General features: G+C 33.0%; 1 long non-coding RNA gene and 1 other non-coding gene across 3 annotated transcripts; both read right to left on the reverse strand.

Annotated features, from left to right (window-relative positions):
* Nucleotides 1-592: 592 nt before the first annotated feature.
* Nucleotides 593-697, reverse strand: LOC136408772 (U6 spliceosomal RNA). Its single transcript, XR_010752127.1, has one exon. It is a non-coding gene; the product is annotated as a U6 spliceosomal RNA (small nuclear RNA).
* A 2,725-nt stretch (nt 698-3,422) lies between these two features.
* On the reverse strand, nt 3,423-6,489 carry LOC136408414 (uncharacterized). Of its 2 annotated transcripts, XR_010752078.1 has the most exons (6): nt 6,358-6,489; nt 5,881-6,013; nt 4,368-4,406; nt 4,021-4,307; nt 3,923-3,961; nt 3,423-3,869 (listed from the first exon to the last, which is right to left on the reverse strand). It is a non-coding gene; the product is annotated as an uncharacterized lncRNA (long non-coding RNA). The 2 variants fall into 2 exon arrangements; XR_010752077.1 differs by having other exon boundaries at nt 3,423-3,961.
* Between the last annotated feature and the right edge of the window lie 8,765 nt (nt 6,490-15,254).

A 15,254-nucleotide genomic window follows, 5' to 3' on the forward strand; every position in this document is an offset into this window, starting at 1 on the left:
TTATATGTTCCACTTTTTAATGTAAATCCTAGGGAAACAAGAAACTGTTTATTCAAAGATGTTAACCCTCTTATGTATCTTTTCGTACTATCAGGGTTTTGCTGCGAGGTATTAAACCTTCTGACAAAATCTTGGTTTGGTATTCTATTATATAGAATTACCATCGTGAATCCAAGCGTTTAAGATGAAGTCTTAACGTGACGGATTCTTCTCGAAATTTAAACTAATCACCCTCTTGATCAACTAGTTTCACCGTTATTTTATTTACAACATTAACAATTACGAAAAAATAAATTACATTCTAAGGGGTTTCAATTATTTTAAAATTGGGTGGTACACTAGAAAAAAACTAGATGTATTACATGAACTGGCGTACCATTTAGAAAAGACCCTTCATCTATACTGTAATCGATATTTATAGCATTCACCTTAAGAACCTTCTAGCAGGTCAAAAGCTTTTGGCCTATGTTGTTCTATAGGACTCGATTCGTTTTTCCGACAACACGTAACATAAGTGAATACTTACTAAAGAATTTTAAATTAAATTCTTACTGGCATATGGAAGTTTCATTTCTGCTTGAGTCAGATTTTCAACAAGGTTAGATAAACAAAACGTTTCATCCTTGCGCAGGGGTCGTGTTAATCTTTTTCTGTATTGTTCCAATTTTATATAAATATGTACCGCCGAAGCGAATACGAGTAAATCACGTATTTTTTAATTACTTTAGTATTGCATAAAATTATTGAGATTAGTGTAGAAATGCTATTTGGGAAGTAATTTATCTAGGAAATTTTTTTAACAAATTTCAATTCATCCTCATTTTAATATATTCCATAGAAGGTCTACTTTGAAATAGAATGCATTAAAACACTGTAAAATTAAAACCTGTGAGCCGAATAAACGTACCAGACCCCTTACCATAATAAACGGTTTCAGTGCTTAATAGATAGCTGTACACACAAATGAGATAAACTGGTTTATGGTGCTTTTAGGAATTCTATATACAGTAATGGACAAAAGTATATAGACAAATAAGATTCTTTATAAAAATGTACCAAATAATTGAATTTGAACTTCCTTTTTTGGTAAAAAGTATGGGTAGCTACAAGGAATAATATTTTTAAAATGTTTATATTTTTTTGCATAGCAATAAATATTTAATAAAATAATATAGTTTTTTGCTTGGACAAAAGTATATAGACTGGCAGTTCATATCATTTATTTGTTGAATATACAATATTAGAATTGTTTCATTTTTTCAAAAAATTAAGTTCTACAATGCCCCGCGGTGCTCAAGTATCTTTTGAAATCAGAACAAAAATTATAGAGCTGTATAATAGTGGTTTACGACAAGTAGACATCGCAAAAAGTTTAAATTTGAAGCGGAAGACAGTTTGGGCTATTATCAGTCAATTTAAAAAAAAAGGCTCCGTGGAAGTTGCTCACCGAACTGGTCGACCTAGAAAACTTCAAGCTAGGACCCTTCGTTTGATTAAGACAATTTCTTCCAAAGATCCATTTAAAACGCCAAGACAAATTAAAAATGAGATTACCGCTGAGGGCGTTCCCAGTGTTTCAACTAAGACCATAAAACGAAGGCTGGATGATCTTAATTTATTTGCACGTCGTCCCATCAAAAAGCCATTGCTTAGTAAGAAGAACCGGAAGGCCCGACTAGAATTTGCACGCAACCATCTGCACTGGACCTTTAACGATTGGAAAAGAGTGTGTTTTTCGGATGAATCGAAATTTAATCTGCATGGAACTGACGGGATCAATTATGTGCGACGTCCATGTGGCAAAAGAATGGATCCCAAGTACATGTTGTCCACCGTTAAACATGGAGGTGGGTCTGTGATGGTGTGGGGATGTTTCTCGGGATTTGGAATGGGTTCGTTACATCGTATTGAAGGAATTATGGACAGATTTACGTATAGGGATATACTAAGAGATGTCTTGTTACCTTATATGGAAAATCATATGCCCCTACGATCCACCTTTCAACAAGATAATGACCCAAAACACACTTCTAGGCTGGCAAAACAATACCTGTTAGATGAAAAAATTCGCATTTCACAGTGGTCATCGCAGTAACCGGATTTAAATCCGATTGAAAATATGTGGGAACATCTCAAAAGACTAGTTGAAACCAAACACTGCTCCAATAAAGATGAACTCTATAATCAATTGGAAGAAACATGGAAGAAAATCGATCTGGATTACATCAACAAGCTTTTAGAGTCCATGCCTAGGCGATGCCAAGCAGTAATTGACAATAATGGGTACTCCACTAAGTATTAGAATAGAATTTCATAAAAAATAATATTTTGTTAATATATTAATTCATGATAACCTTTTATTTTAGAAATTTCTGATTTGTCTATATAATTTTGTCCAACCAAAATTGATTAAATAAAACTTTTTTTTTTTAATTGAAATGTTTGAAAATTGGGGTTTCTGTCTCAACACGCACCCATTGCCAGGCAACTTTATAAATAACCATCTTTTAAAAAAATCTCTGGAAATAAGAATTTTTCCCAAAATTTATTTGTCTATATACTTTTGTCCATTACTGTAAATACATAAGCGAAGAAAAATTATCTCCTGTAGCAAGGTATCTTACAGTAATTTCTAGTTTTACTGTAACAGGCAAAGCTTGCAAATTTGGCAAAGCATTTTGTCAAATTTGTGGTGTCACCAATTCTAACAGACTTTCAAACATATCTTTTGACATTCTCAGGTGATTTCTGTAAGCTGAGGGGCCTTCGCATGATAATCCCTTAAGCAAAATATTTCATGCTCCTAAATTTTGCATTCGATTTATCCACGGTTTTACCCAAACCCTCCTTTTTCGGTTTTTTTTGTAACAACGCGCGTAATTCTTCATTTATCCTGTGGCATAAAATATTCACACCAAAATTAACAATTTCAGATGTTTCCATAATGAACACTACATCATACAACTGCCACAGTTCTAATAAAAATCTTGCATAAATGGTTGTGTAGTGTAAACAGTAACAATTTTGTTGACAAATTACAGGGACTTGCAATCAAGAACTTGCGCAAACAGAAGCTTGCATCATGTAAACACGGCTTAACTAGCAAACACGCCAGCAAGTGATTGTTTACACGTGCAAAATACGGAATATTTTCGTATCGATGTGAGTCATCACTGGGGTAAGTGAATTTCAGAAGCCTGCAGACTTTTCGGTCCATGCATGCAAAGTTTTAACTTGCGCGCCAGTTACGCAATCTAAATTTACTGGCACGAAAAATAATACTGGCTCCACTATTAAATGCATAGTATATACCCTCCATTAAACAATTATTGTAATTAGATGTTTAGAGCTTTTTTTAACAAAAATAATATTTTATCTTAAATAATAACACCACAAACTATCTAAAAATGTTCAAAAGTTGTAGAAAAAAAAATTGGTCCCAAATGGATTAAAGAATGAAATTCAAAGCAAATAAGCCATAAATTTGAAAAGCGATCCTTGGCGAATAACCCCAAAATAAAACATTGATTTTTCAATGTGCGTGCAACACCTTAATCGGAAATGGGGGCAACCTTTAGTTCGGAGGCACTAATTAATTCACTTTTATGTTTTTCAATTTTTAAACTATCTATTGGCAACGGATAACTCTCACAAAGAAAGCCCAAATACCCGCCATTTTCCGGCTGTAGAAGTAGTCCGGGATAGAAGTACTTTCCCCAATGGGAAAACTGGGATATGTAGACTGGCACACCCTAGTGTACAGTCTTGGGGCCTCTTCTTAAAAACTTTTGATACTAAAGCCTCATACTTGAAGTTTGTTCTGGTGTTGCTCCGTAAAATGCCTGTATCATTTTTCTCTTCGGCGGATTCTAGAGTCAAAATGTTTAACTTTATTTGCGACAAGAAAACTTTTTAGTTTTACGTGCTTATTCCTTTGAAATATTTTCCAATTTGTGGCTTTCTAAAAAATAACAATGATAATTAAATTAATTCAAAACAATCAAAATCGCATTAACTTACAGGGTCGGTTTCCAAACTTTGCATTTTGGCCTCATATTGCTCTTTCAACAACTGATAGTCTTTTTGAAGGATGTTGAGTTGATTTTCTAAGTGTTTTCTGAGTCAATTCTGAGTCTTTTTTTGGAGTTCCAATTCTTTTTTAAGGCTGATGAGTTGTGACGCGTGTTTGAATTTAAAGATCTTCCAGCCTTTTTTAGCAGTTGATTTGGATATTTTAAATTTGCAAGGGTTAAGTGAAAGTCGTCAACTAGTATTGGATCCATACTTATACTTTCTGAAGCACCTTCCTGAAAATACATGACATTATTTGTATATAGTTACAATTCATGAAGGATTAAATGATTTACCATTATCGCAGAAGTATCTTCGGTGACTGAATTGCTAATCTGCAAAAAACATTGGGTGTAATATTGGTTGCATATCAGTCAAACCAATAAGCTTCAATAATTATAGAATTCATAGATTTTACACCTAAAAATGATTTTGTATCTATCGGTTTTTATATTCTAAAAATGTATCTCTTCTCTTTTTGAATGACCCGCCTAGAAAATTTAGATTTGCGAAATAATTTTTATTATAACATATTGTAATGGATCTTGGAACTGCAAACTCAGAAACAACTTACGAAGTAATTTATTTCACTGTTAAATAATACACCTCAATCAGGTTTAAAAAAATGATGAGCTCAGTTAATGTAAAGTACCATAGGTTACACATACTTATGGACTTGCACTCATAAATCACCCTGTACCATTTCGTAGGAATCTAATGGCCATATTTCAACATGAGTTAAAATGTCTGGTTGGCTTTGAACTGTCCCAAATTATGTGTTTCAAATGGGTCAACCGTCAGAGATCTGTTTTGTTCTAAGTGCCTTTTGTTTCGAACTGCCCATATATTGCAATTGGACAGGCTCGTGTTAACCTATATTGGCACATGGTCTTTTCCTCTTAAGTTAGGTAGTGGAAGACTCTTCGAAGGATTCCACTAAGCAACCACCCTTCCAATAATGATTACGATTTCTTCCTCTCTCACGAAACGATGAACAAACTCTATCCCCCATAAATTTCGGGGTTTTGTATTTTAGAGAAGTAATAAAAGTGTTGTAATTTTCCTTCGTGTAATTATTTCACACCGACACACTACAATACACTTAGATATGTAAACGTTTCCCCATCCTATGGTGAATAATTTTCCTTCACCAAATTGTGTGGAATTTACAACTTTTGTTGGAAGTTCTTAGAAACTGTACTCATTCCAGCAACTATTTCCATATTTGTGGAATGGCTCTTCAAAGGTAAACTTCGAAACGATTGTAGGTATAATTATTAAATTATCCATTTAAGTTCCTTTGAGATTACATTTACCAGCCCTTCGTTACAAATATTTGGTACTTTGCAAATTGGAAACTACAGGAACAAATTTAGAATGTTTAATAATTCGTATTATAAAACCTTAATTCCCTTTCATAAGTATTATTCCCACAATAATAGAAGTTATTATAATACGGGGGGTGTTTCAGAACTTACAACCACTTATCGGACAGACTTCAACCCTGCACTGCACTGGTACCTAAGAAGCCCATTTGTCAAATAAACTTCTAATAAAAGTCCCGTAGGTAACCAAACATGACGTACTAAATGTTAAATGTTTATTTTCTGTATGCTAGGACAATTGTTTCTCCTAACGTGAACCGTTTTGTAATGGCAACTCCATTAATTTTAAATAAATTATTCTTTCCCCTTCGTATATTTTTCTCAAATGCACCACTTATCCATAATCCATAAGTGAATGATCCCTTGACTTGGAATCTAGCATGGTACAAACTATTTCCTACCAAATAATAAAAAAATTACATACCCTTCTGTATAACCCTGAGGAGTCCTTTCATTGATGGGCAACCTGCACTTTCCAATAAGATATGTGATAAAATCCTTTTCCCTTCTTTCCACCTTGGAACTACGACTTTCCTTCCTTCTGCTGTGGTTCTCATCTTAAAAAGATGAGCAACTATACTACCTATCTCTCCACCGAGAATATTCGCTATCTTTGATAATACACAAGGATTGTGAGATCTCACTGATCAATGTTGAAACTCAAACCCCACAAGTTCAAATTGCTAGTCTTGAGTTAATTTAGCTTCGACAACTGATCTGATGTAGTAGTTTATAAAAACTGTGCTTTGCGATCAAAGATACAAAAGATAAGTTTTCTTTGCATTAGAAGAAACAGACATTTGTTACAAGTTGTTTGTATCCTCTATCTGTATTAGAATGAGTATTGGATGTGGAGAATTATTGGGAAAATTTTTGGCAACCGGTTTCTTTTCTATCATACCTCCTAGTCCCTAGATCTTCTATCGGTGGTCTGACATCCCTTCCTTCTTACTTTTCGATTTTTTAAAGTCACAATATTTTTTTATGTAACACTTAAAATTTTTACTTTTAAATCCAAACAATAAAAACAAATAAATTAAAATATCTTGATGTATGTCACTATTGTCGTAATGCACAGCAAGCCCGTTTCTGCAAAATGGCGCCACAAGTACACAAGAAAGAAATTTACAAAAACTTAGGAGAAATCGATAAACCTGTTTGAGAAAGAAATCTGGAGTCTCTAAAAAGAAGAAATCTACAATGGCTAAATAGAAACTTGTAAACACTTCCGAGAAAATACAACCCTGGTTTACAGATGGTGCCACGCGACGCAACAGAAAATCAATAATTGAAGTAGAAAGAAGATTGCGTTTATTTTGAAGATGTTTTTCGTGAATTAATATTGAATTTTTAACAGGAATTTCTTTTTGAAATAGAAAATGTATTTACTTAATATAAATATGTTATATAATTTAATGAAATAACGAAAACATCTGTACAATTGAAGAGTGTAACTTCTAGTTAGTCTAAATGCCAATTTTATTAATTTTGTTTATTCTTTGCATTAAAATCTATTGTTTTTGACATCCAGCAATTGAACTAAATTTTTTCTGTTAAAGTTTTTTTGGCACATAGACTAATGAGAAGTTACATTCTTCCATTGTAAGGATACTTCCTTTATTTCATTAAATCATATAACTTATTTATACTAAGTACATAAATACCTTTCCTATTTCCAAAAGAAATTCCTGTTAAAAAATCGATACTAATTCCTGAAAAACATCTTCGAAACAAATGCAATCTTCTACTCTGCTTCCATTTTACCTTGAAACAGAGAAGTGCACAGTGGGTCTTATGCTTTTACTGCTCGTATACGGGGTGTTCCTTAACGATGTGCGGATATTTTGAGGTGGGATTCTGTCTGACAAAAAATAATGATAATTTGTTATATAAACTATGTTCCAAAAATGCTCAGTTACGAGAATACAAGGTTGCAAAATTTCAGAAAAAAAACGCATATTTTTATTGCAATTAATGCCCCTTTATAAACTGTCTTTACTTACCAAATTTTATTGAAATATCTCAAGCGGTTTCCGAAATATTCATTAATTTTCATTTTTTTTTCTAAATCTTCGCAACCCTGTATTTTCGTAAGGGAGCGCTTTTGGAACATAACATTTTCGAAAAGGTTCGAGTTGAGATGTCAATCTTCGACCACGTTCAAAAATGATCTTGGGCATTGTCTAGAAGAGCCTAATGTGTTCTTCTTTTTACTTTTTTGATATTATTAGTTAATATTAAATATATTTTTACATTGTTAGTGAGCAAAAACTAATACCAAACCTATACTAAAGTCCTGTTTCCTAATTGTTTATTTTCATTATTACTATGCACAAAAGAAGATGGTAAGTGTCTGAATATTTTAGGGAGTCACTGTTGTATGTATACTTATGTTAAATATAAAATCGCCATCAATTTTAATATTTTCTCTAGGTGTTTTAAAGACTTAACAACTTGGAGGCCTGAATAATATAGGTAATCTAATAAATTAATTTTTTTTTCAACAATCGCCATCAGTAACGTGACGAGATCCTATAGTGAATAATTTTCCTTCACCAAATTGTCCGCAATTTACAACTTTTATTGGAAGAACGTTTTTCTTTATTCAAGCAACTATTTCCATAGAACCTTAAACTGTGGAACGACTTACGAAGTAATTTGTTTCACTGTTAAATATTCACTGCCCTCAAACGGACTTAAACAAATGAAGAACTTTCGTCAATTCGACAATTTGACTAAGAGAATTCAAGAAAATTCTGAAGATTTTAAATACAAAAACTGAGGGATAACATCCATGGGGGTACTACAACTAAAGGCTATTATTGGTTACTTCATTGACTATCTCTTTAAAGGGCCACATTTGATTGACCGGCGAAATTGATTTCCCATAGGCATGTTACAGTCCTACCAATTTGAGCGACACTTTCTCACAAGGTGGTAAATAGAGAGTTCTTACAAGGAGAGATGCCCAAGTTTTGTCACATAGAGCCACATGTTTTCGAGAATAATAGACACAGAAATGGGGCCATGCCCCGACTAAGGCTAAAAACCGATTATGTATTTGGGCTTGGCATGTTGGTAAATTACACTTCCAAATAATGTGAAAACACACTTCTACCTCTGAATGAGTGAATATAATACAGGATGTTTGGTTGATGTGGGACATAATTTTAAAGGGTGGCAATAGAGTCTATTTGTAACTTTTTTGATTAAAAATGCATTATCCGAAAATTTGTAGTCTTCGAGTTATTCACAATTCAGTGATATTTTGGTGAGACCAGACATAGCCGTACAAACGTAGATTTTTTGAGAGTTTTCTCCCAATCTTTGAAATAAAATTATTTGTATTCGTTTATCAAGACCCGAACGTAGAATTAGCACCAACAGTTTTGAAAATACTTGTAGAAATAAAAATTCTACAGCAGTTCAAACTTTTAAAACCGCTAATAGTGCTAAACGACTTTTGACTTTGATTGCAAATTTAGGAAAACTTTTCCCCCATAACTGCAAAGTAAACTAGCGAAAAAACTTCTTTATTTAGTCCTTTATAATTTGAGATACAATATTTTTACAAAAAACTGTTTTATGGAAAAACAATATGGAAAACATGGATTTTTTTACGTAGATTTAGTTGCTTTGCTGACGTCATTATTTGGATTGTATGAATTGCGTTTTTATGACTTTTGTCAAAATAAATTATAATTTTTATTTTGCAACATATTTTTTTCACTCAAATTCTAAGCAACGTCGTTTACTAATGTTGAAAATGAAAATATTGTTGTTGGGTATGTGTTAGTGCTTGTGCAGAGGACAGAATATCCGATAATTGATTTAATCTATTAGTTCGATAAGTTGTATTCTTCATAAGTCTAGTATTAAATCTGGGACTAGTTGTAGGGAACCCGTCTACTACGCCTATGAACATTACTCGTTTTTCTTGCCATTTTGCCCGTATGACCAGATGTTGATACGCATTTCGTTTGAACTTAGACTAACTGTGTAATAAAACTCCTCGCCGACCTTTTGTGCGTACTAAAATTTAGACACCTTCTCGATTCTGGTCTTAACCGCCCTCAAATAAAACCCAATTATATTGTTAAAGTTAGGCAAGTTACAAGGACAGATCTAGAAGAAGTGCCGATGATGACCTCCTGGTTTCTGGTACGTCTATGTACGCTTACCGTTAACTTTAGTATTTAAGATTTTGCAAGAGGAAAAATCGCTCTCTTCTTGTACGTCTCCGTCGACTCTTAACTCTGTACTTTGCACGTTACTCGTACGCGATTACTTTACTCACGGTTCCTATACACTGTTAATTAGTACACTAGTTAACTTATCACGAAAAGTTGTTACTCCTTTGCTAAATTACTCGAAATTGTTGGTGAACAATAAATCTTAGTTACCGTTAAAAAGGGTTTTTGTTTTCTTCATTTGCACGAACACGGTGTCTGTGAGACCGCGAACTCAGGGTGGTCCTTCGCAAGCATTCAGTCCATTGCTAACTAGACGTATCAAGAATTAGGCCACGTCTAATTAATATTTTGGTACCACGAATCACGAAAAAACAACCGTATTTAATATTTGAAACTGCAGCTTTGTAGATTAAATGTTTTTCATTAATAGTTAAATCTTGTAGTTTAACGAGTTGTTTGCTAAACTTCTTTACAAGACATGCTTGGTTTAGTCTGTCCAAATCCATATCTACTAAAAAGTATCCTAAAATTTAATAAAAGGTTTCAGTCATTTACGATAAAATTAAAAATTTCCACTTACTTTATATGTTTACGTCAAGACACTAAGATGCACTAAGTTCGAAGGCACACTACGAGCCTCTCAGTTTAACTGTCTGCCACAATCTCCTTTACTAAATTTCAATATGAAGTTATTTATATTTAAAACTACCCACCTAGGATATTTTCTTTTTCTTTTGATTGAAAATGTAAAACGTAAAGTATAGGTATATTATATCATGAATCATGCATCTTGGTTTTGGAAAATTTAAATTACAAAATAATGAAATATTGCTTCTTGTTAACTAACGAGTTCAATTATCATATGTTAGAATGCGAGTGACAGGTCATTTCATAGTTTTTAATTATCATTAAAAAAGATAAAGATCAACTTAGATTGGATTGAACCAGAAACATTTATTGATTTATTTTTTTTTTAATACAGGTAATACAAGTGTAATATCCCTGCTAATCGGAAATTAAACGTAACAACCTAAAACCTGCAATGTGGACACATCTTTTGCGATGACAGTGGACCATCTATATAAACGCGAACTTCGGGTCGGTTGTGGTGAACGAAACATGATAATCTTATTTGCAACTCGTAATTGGTAGTATATTCATGGGGAAGCTTACCCCAAATATTTAAAAGGTCTATGCAACCTACTTCTTTCACAAAATACTTGAGCGGGAGACATTTTAATTCTTTACTTTTCAGTTGTTTAATATCTGTTTCCAATTAAAAACTCAACTAAATTTTGCATTGTGCTTATCTTAACAGAAAATTCGTTACTATACAGGGTGATTCACGTAACTGTTTCATTAGAAACTTTTGTACTTGCAACAAATCTAGATTTTTCATATTTGGGGGTTAAACTAATATAGATACCCTCTACGTTTTTAAAATATTTTGAAGGTCATAGCACTTCCGGTTATACTGGAAGTTGAGGTCAACTTCCTTATTTCAAATGGAACACCCAGTATATTTTTGCATTTTTAGAATCTAGTGATTAAGCTAATTAAATTCTTATTAAGTACTCCTATACCTAAACCTAACCGTTTTAAAGATATTTTAGTTTAAAAGAAAAATCTTTTCAAAACACCATTTATATAAAATTTTAAATTCTCAGCTATTATTGAAGCTGGCTTTACGAAAATTTGCTGACATGTTAACTAGGTATGGTAGATTAGGCTAATGTGAAAAGTTTTTATAAATATCATACAGGGTATCCAAAAAAACACGTCATATTTAAAGAACTTTGGTGGCAAAAAAGTCGCTTATTTCAAATGGAACACCCCATATATTTTCATATGTCTAGAATCTAAATTTAATTCTGAATCGACTATTATTAAGCATCCCTATACCTAAAATTAACGCTTTTGCTCTAATTTGCGATTTTTTAATATTCCGGTTTTTAATCCGGTTTTTAATATCCGGTATAACCGGAAGTGATATGACCTTCAAAATATTTTTAAAAAGGAGAGTGTATCTATATTAGTTTAACTCCCAAATATGAAAAATTTAGATTTGTTACAAGTACAAAAGTTTCTAATGAAACAGTTACGTGAATCACCCTGTAGAGGTACTTGGAAAATTGTTAATATTTAAAGAAAATATGGGGAGGGGCGAAGAAAAACGATACTTAGTAAAAAAAGCTTTGCAAACTAATTACATATAAGTTTTGCTACACAAATTTTATTTTTTATTTAAATCCTGCACAACTTTATCATAATAATAATATAGGTATTCCTTGAGAGCGCTACTTAGTAACATATTTCCCATGCATAATTTTTCGCAAACTAAGTTATATAATTCTAATAGTCTTTTTCTATTAACATTGTTTGCAATGCACCAAGAGTTAAGTACATTTATTATATCGTAATAATAGACACAAAATTGCAGATCGTTCAATATAGCCAACCATGGGTGAATAAGGTGTAAATCAATGTGAACAATTTGATGTACATCATTTTCCGTCAAATAAAAACTTACAGAATGTTTTAATATTTTCAATACTATTCCGAAATCACCATCATTAGTAAACTCCATTATTCGAGTCACTTCAGAAAAATCGCTGCATGGAAAGGTTATCACGTCACCCGAAACCGTTGGATCATTGAAAAAATCGCACATTTTTTCGTTCAGCACATTTAAAAATGTGATTCATTCAAATTCATTGAATGTTATTTTACCAATTTTTGTTGATTCAGATACCTTAATAACTGAACTGATTGTTCGCGCTGGACTTAAACCACATTCAATTCGATATGCATCCGTATAATATGTCGTATTTAGTAGATGGAAAGTTTCTTTTCTAGCACTGTCTTCAAACTTTTGCAGGCATTTCTCAAGTTGATAATCGTAACAAATCGGGGACGAAACAAAATAAGAAGAAGTTGGATAGTGGTAATCGTCATGACTTTCCTGAAAAATCATTTTGTCACTATGATACTATCACTTTAATAAGAACTTAGGCACACACTCGTTCTATGTTCTTTTCTTTAACCATTGAACACATATGAAATTATTTCAGTTAATACCATTATATGTTATAAAACTCCCACTACTTGTTCCAACTGTAGACAAGGTGAGTTCAAATAAAGTTATCGACTCTTTACGTATGCATTTAATTTTCTTCTTACTACGATAATGCTTTAGAAAAAAGTATCTTTCAACGAAAAACACAACAAAGTCTTCAAACTGATTGCATGGAGTTTTGCTTATAGAGAGGCTAGAAAAAGTAATTATCTAACTGCGCATATTAGTAGGTTCCATTTTCAAAGATGAATTCAGGTGTGTGAAGAAAAAAAAACACCCAAATATTATCGAATGTACTATCGGCCACAAAAGTGGTCGACCAGTTTCAAATCAAAATCGCTTGCGGTACTGCGGGTCGGATACCTTTTTTTTGTCACATTTGACCTATATTACTTTTTGTAGGATCCCCCTTTTTGTGTATATACATCAATATTTTGCACAAAAACATGTATTGCTGGCCCAATTCATTGAGACAATTTTATTTTTTGGTATTTTCTCAGTTCATCGTTTGGCTACAATGCCACCAAATCTAAGCGATAATATTAAAAATAATATAATACTTTTACATGAACAAGGCCATAATTTTTCCGAAATTAGTCGTGAGTTGAATATTACGGTACGTAATCACATTGTTTTTTTTTCAATGAAAGTAACTTTATCACTGGCTTAAATTTGGGGACGTTTTTTTGTATATATTATTACTTCTGGCAAGAAATTCATCTTGAGTTGAGCGAAAAGTCTGTGAGATGTCGGCTTTGTGAGATGTAGCTATTGCTATCTCTTAAACGGGAAGAGTTACAGGGTGGGTTAAATTGGAAGAAATGTGCCAAATTTAATACTCTTCTAAAAATCGAAAACAATGTTGCCGAATGATTTTTAGTTTCTGAGTTGTGAGTGTGAAAAAACTAAAATTAGGTCGAATTTAATTTTCTAAATGAATCGATAACTAAAGGTTTTTCATCAAAACGTTTGATACAAGGACTTCGTAGTTTTCTTATATCTACTAACTAGTAAATTTCAAAATTTTAAATGTTCCTTAGCTTTTGAGATAATGAGACAACAACTTAAGTTTTCCAAATACGGACCCGTGCATATTTCGGCGGTTTTTAAAAGTTCTTAATAACCCCTTTACAACGGTGTATCACAAGATAGAATTTTTTATGTCTTAGTTTAAAAGAAGTGATTCTACATTTTTCTCTCAATAAGCTAGGCCGGTCTTGGAGTGCCAAGCAAAAAATGCAATTATTATGCCTCAAAAATGTTATGCAGGCAAATTAATTATCAATCAAGTTATACGATTATAAATTTTTGAGGCATAATAATTGCATTTTTTGCTTGGCACTCCAAGGCCGGCCTAGCTTATTGTTAATTACTTAAGTAATTATGAAATAATAATGAAAACTGCGGGCATGTAAGTACTACGAAAAATAACTTTATTTATCTAAACTTTCCGTGGACTCTCGGCCACGTCGCCCTCTCAGCGTAATTCTTCATCTTCTCGCTCTTAAAGGTCAGTCCGGTGCCTTTTTCTTAATATGCATAATCAGCTTATTGCATTTAACGTTAGATTGCTTACGCTGAGATGTGACGTTACCATATCAATATCCAGTCAGGCATACTTACCTATTACAATAAATACAGAACACTTATTGAGAGAAAAATGCAGAATTACTTCTTTTAAACTAAGACATAAAAAATTCTATCTTGTGATACACCGTTGTAAAGGGGTTATTAAGAACTTTTAAAAACCGCCGAAACATGCACGGGTCCGTATTTGGAAAAATCAAGTTGTTGTCTCATTATCTCAAAAGCTAAAGAACATTCAAAATTTTGAAATTTACTAGTTAGTAGATGTAAGAAAACTACGAAGTCCTTGTATCAAACGTTTTGATGAAAAACCTTTAGTTATCGATTCATTTAGAAAATTAAATTCGACCTAATTTTAGTTTTTTCACACTCACAACTCAGAAACTAAAAATCATTCGGCAACAATGTTTTCGGTTCTTAGAAGAGTATTAATTTTGGCACATTTCTTCCAATTTAACCCACCCTGTAATTCTTCCCGTTTAAAAGATAGCAATAATAGCACGTCGAATTTGGAACATCCTGTATAAGAAGAATTGCTGTTCAGAAACCCAAATTTGAGAGGCTTTTAAAATTTTTGTGCCCGTGCAGTTTTGATCTCGTTTCAGAGGGAGACTGTCCGTCGCTGGATCACCCGTCATGGGGTCGAGGGTCACGTAAACGAGCGACCTAGACCTGGCAGATCCCTCAAGTTGTCGGACGACCAGCGGCAGGAACTGATCGCCGATTTTCGGGAATGTGGTTTCCGACGAACATCCCAGTACGCTGTACGTTGGGATGTAAGTATGGAGACCATCCGAAAGACTCTTCATAAAGAGGGTCTTCATAATCGGCGACCAGCAACGAAACTTGCTCTGACAGAGCAACATAAACAGGCCCGCTTAGCATTTGCCCAAAAGTACTTAAATTTCGATTGGACAAATCCTATTTTTGCTGACGAAAAAA

This window comes from Euwallacea similis, chromosome 4 (assembly GCF_039881205.1).
Source record: "Euwallacea similis isolate ESF13 chromosome 4, ESF131.1, whole genome shotgun sequence".
In the NCBI taxonomy this organism is placed as follows: domain Eukaryota; kingdom Metazoa; phylum Arthropoda; class Insecta; order Coleoptera; family Curculionidae; genus Euwallacea; species Euwallacea similis.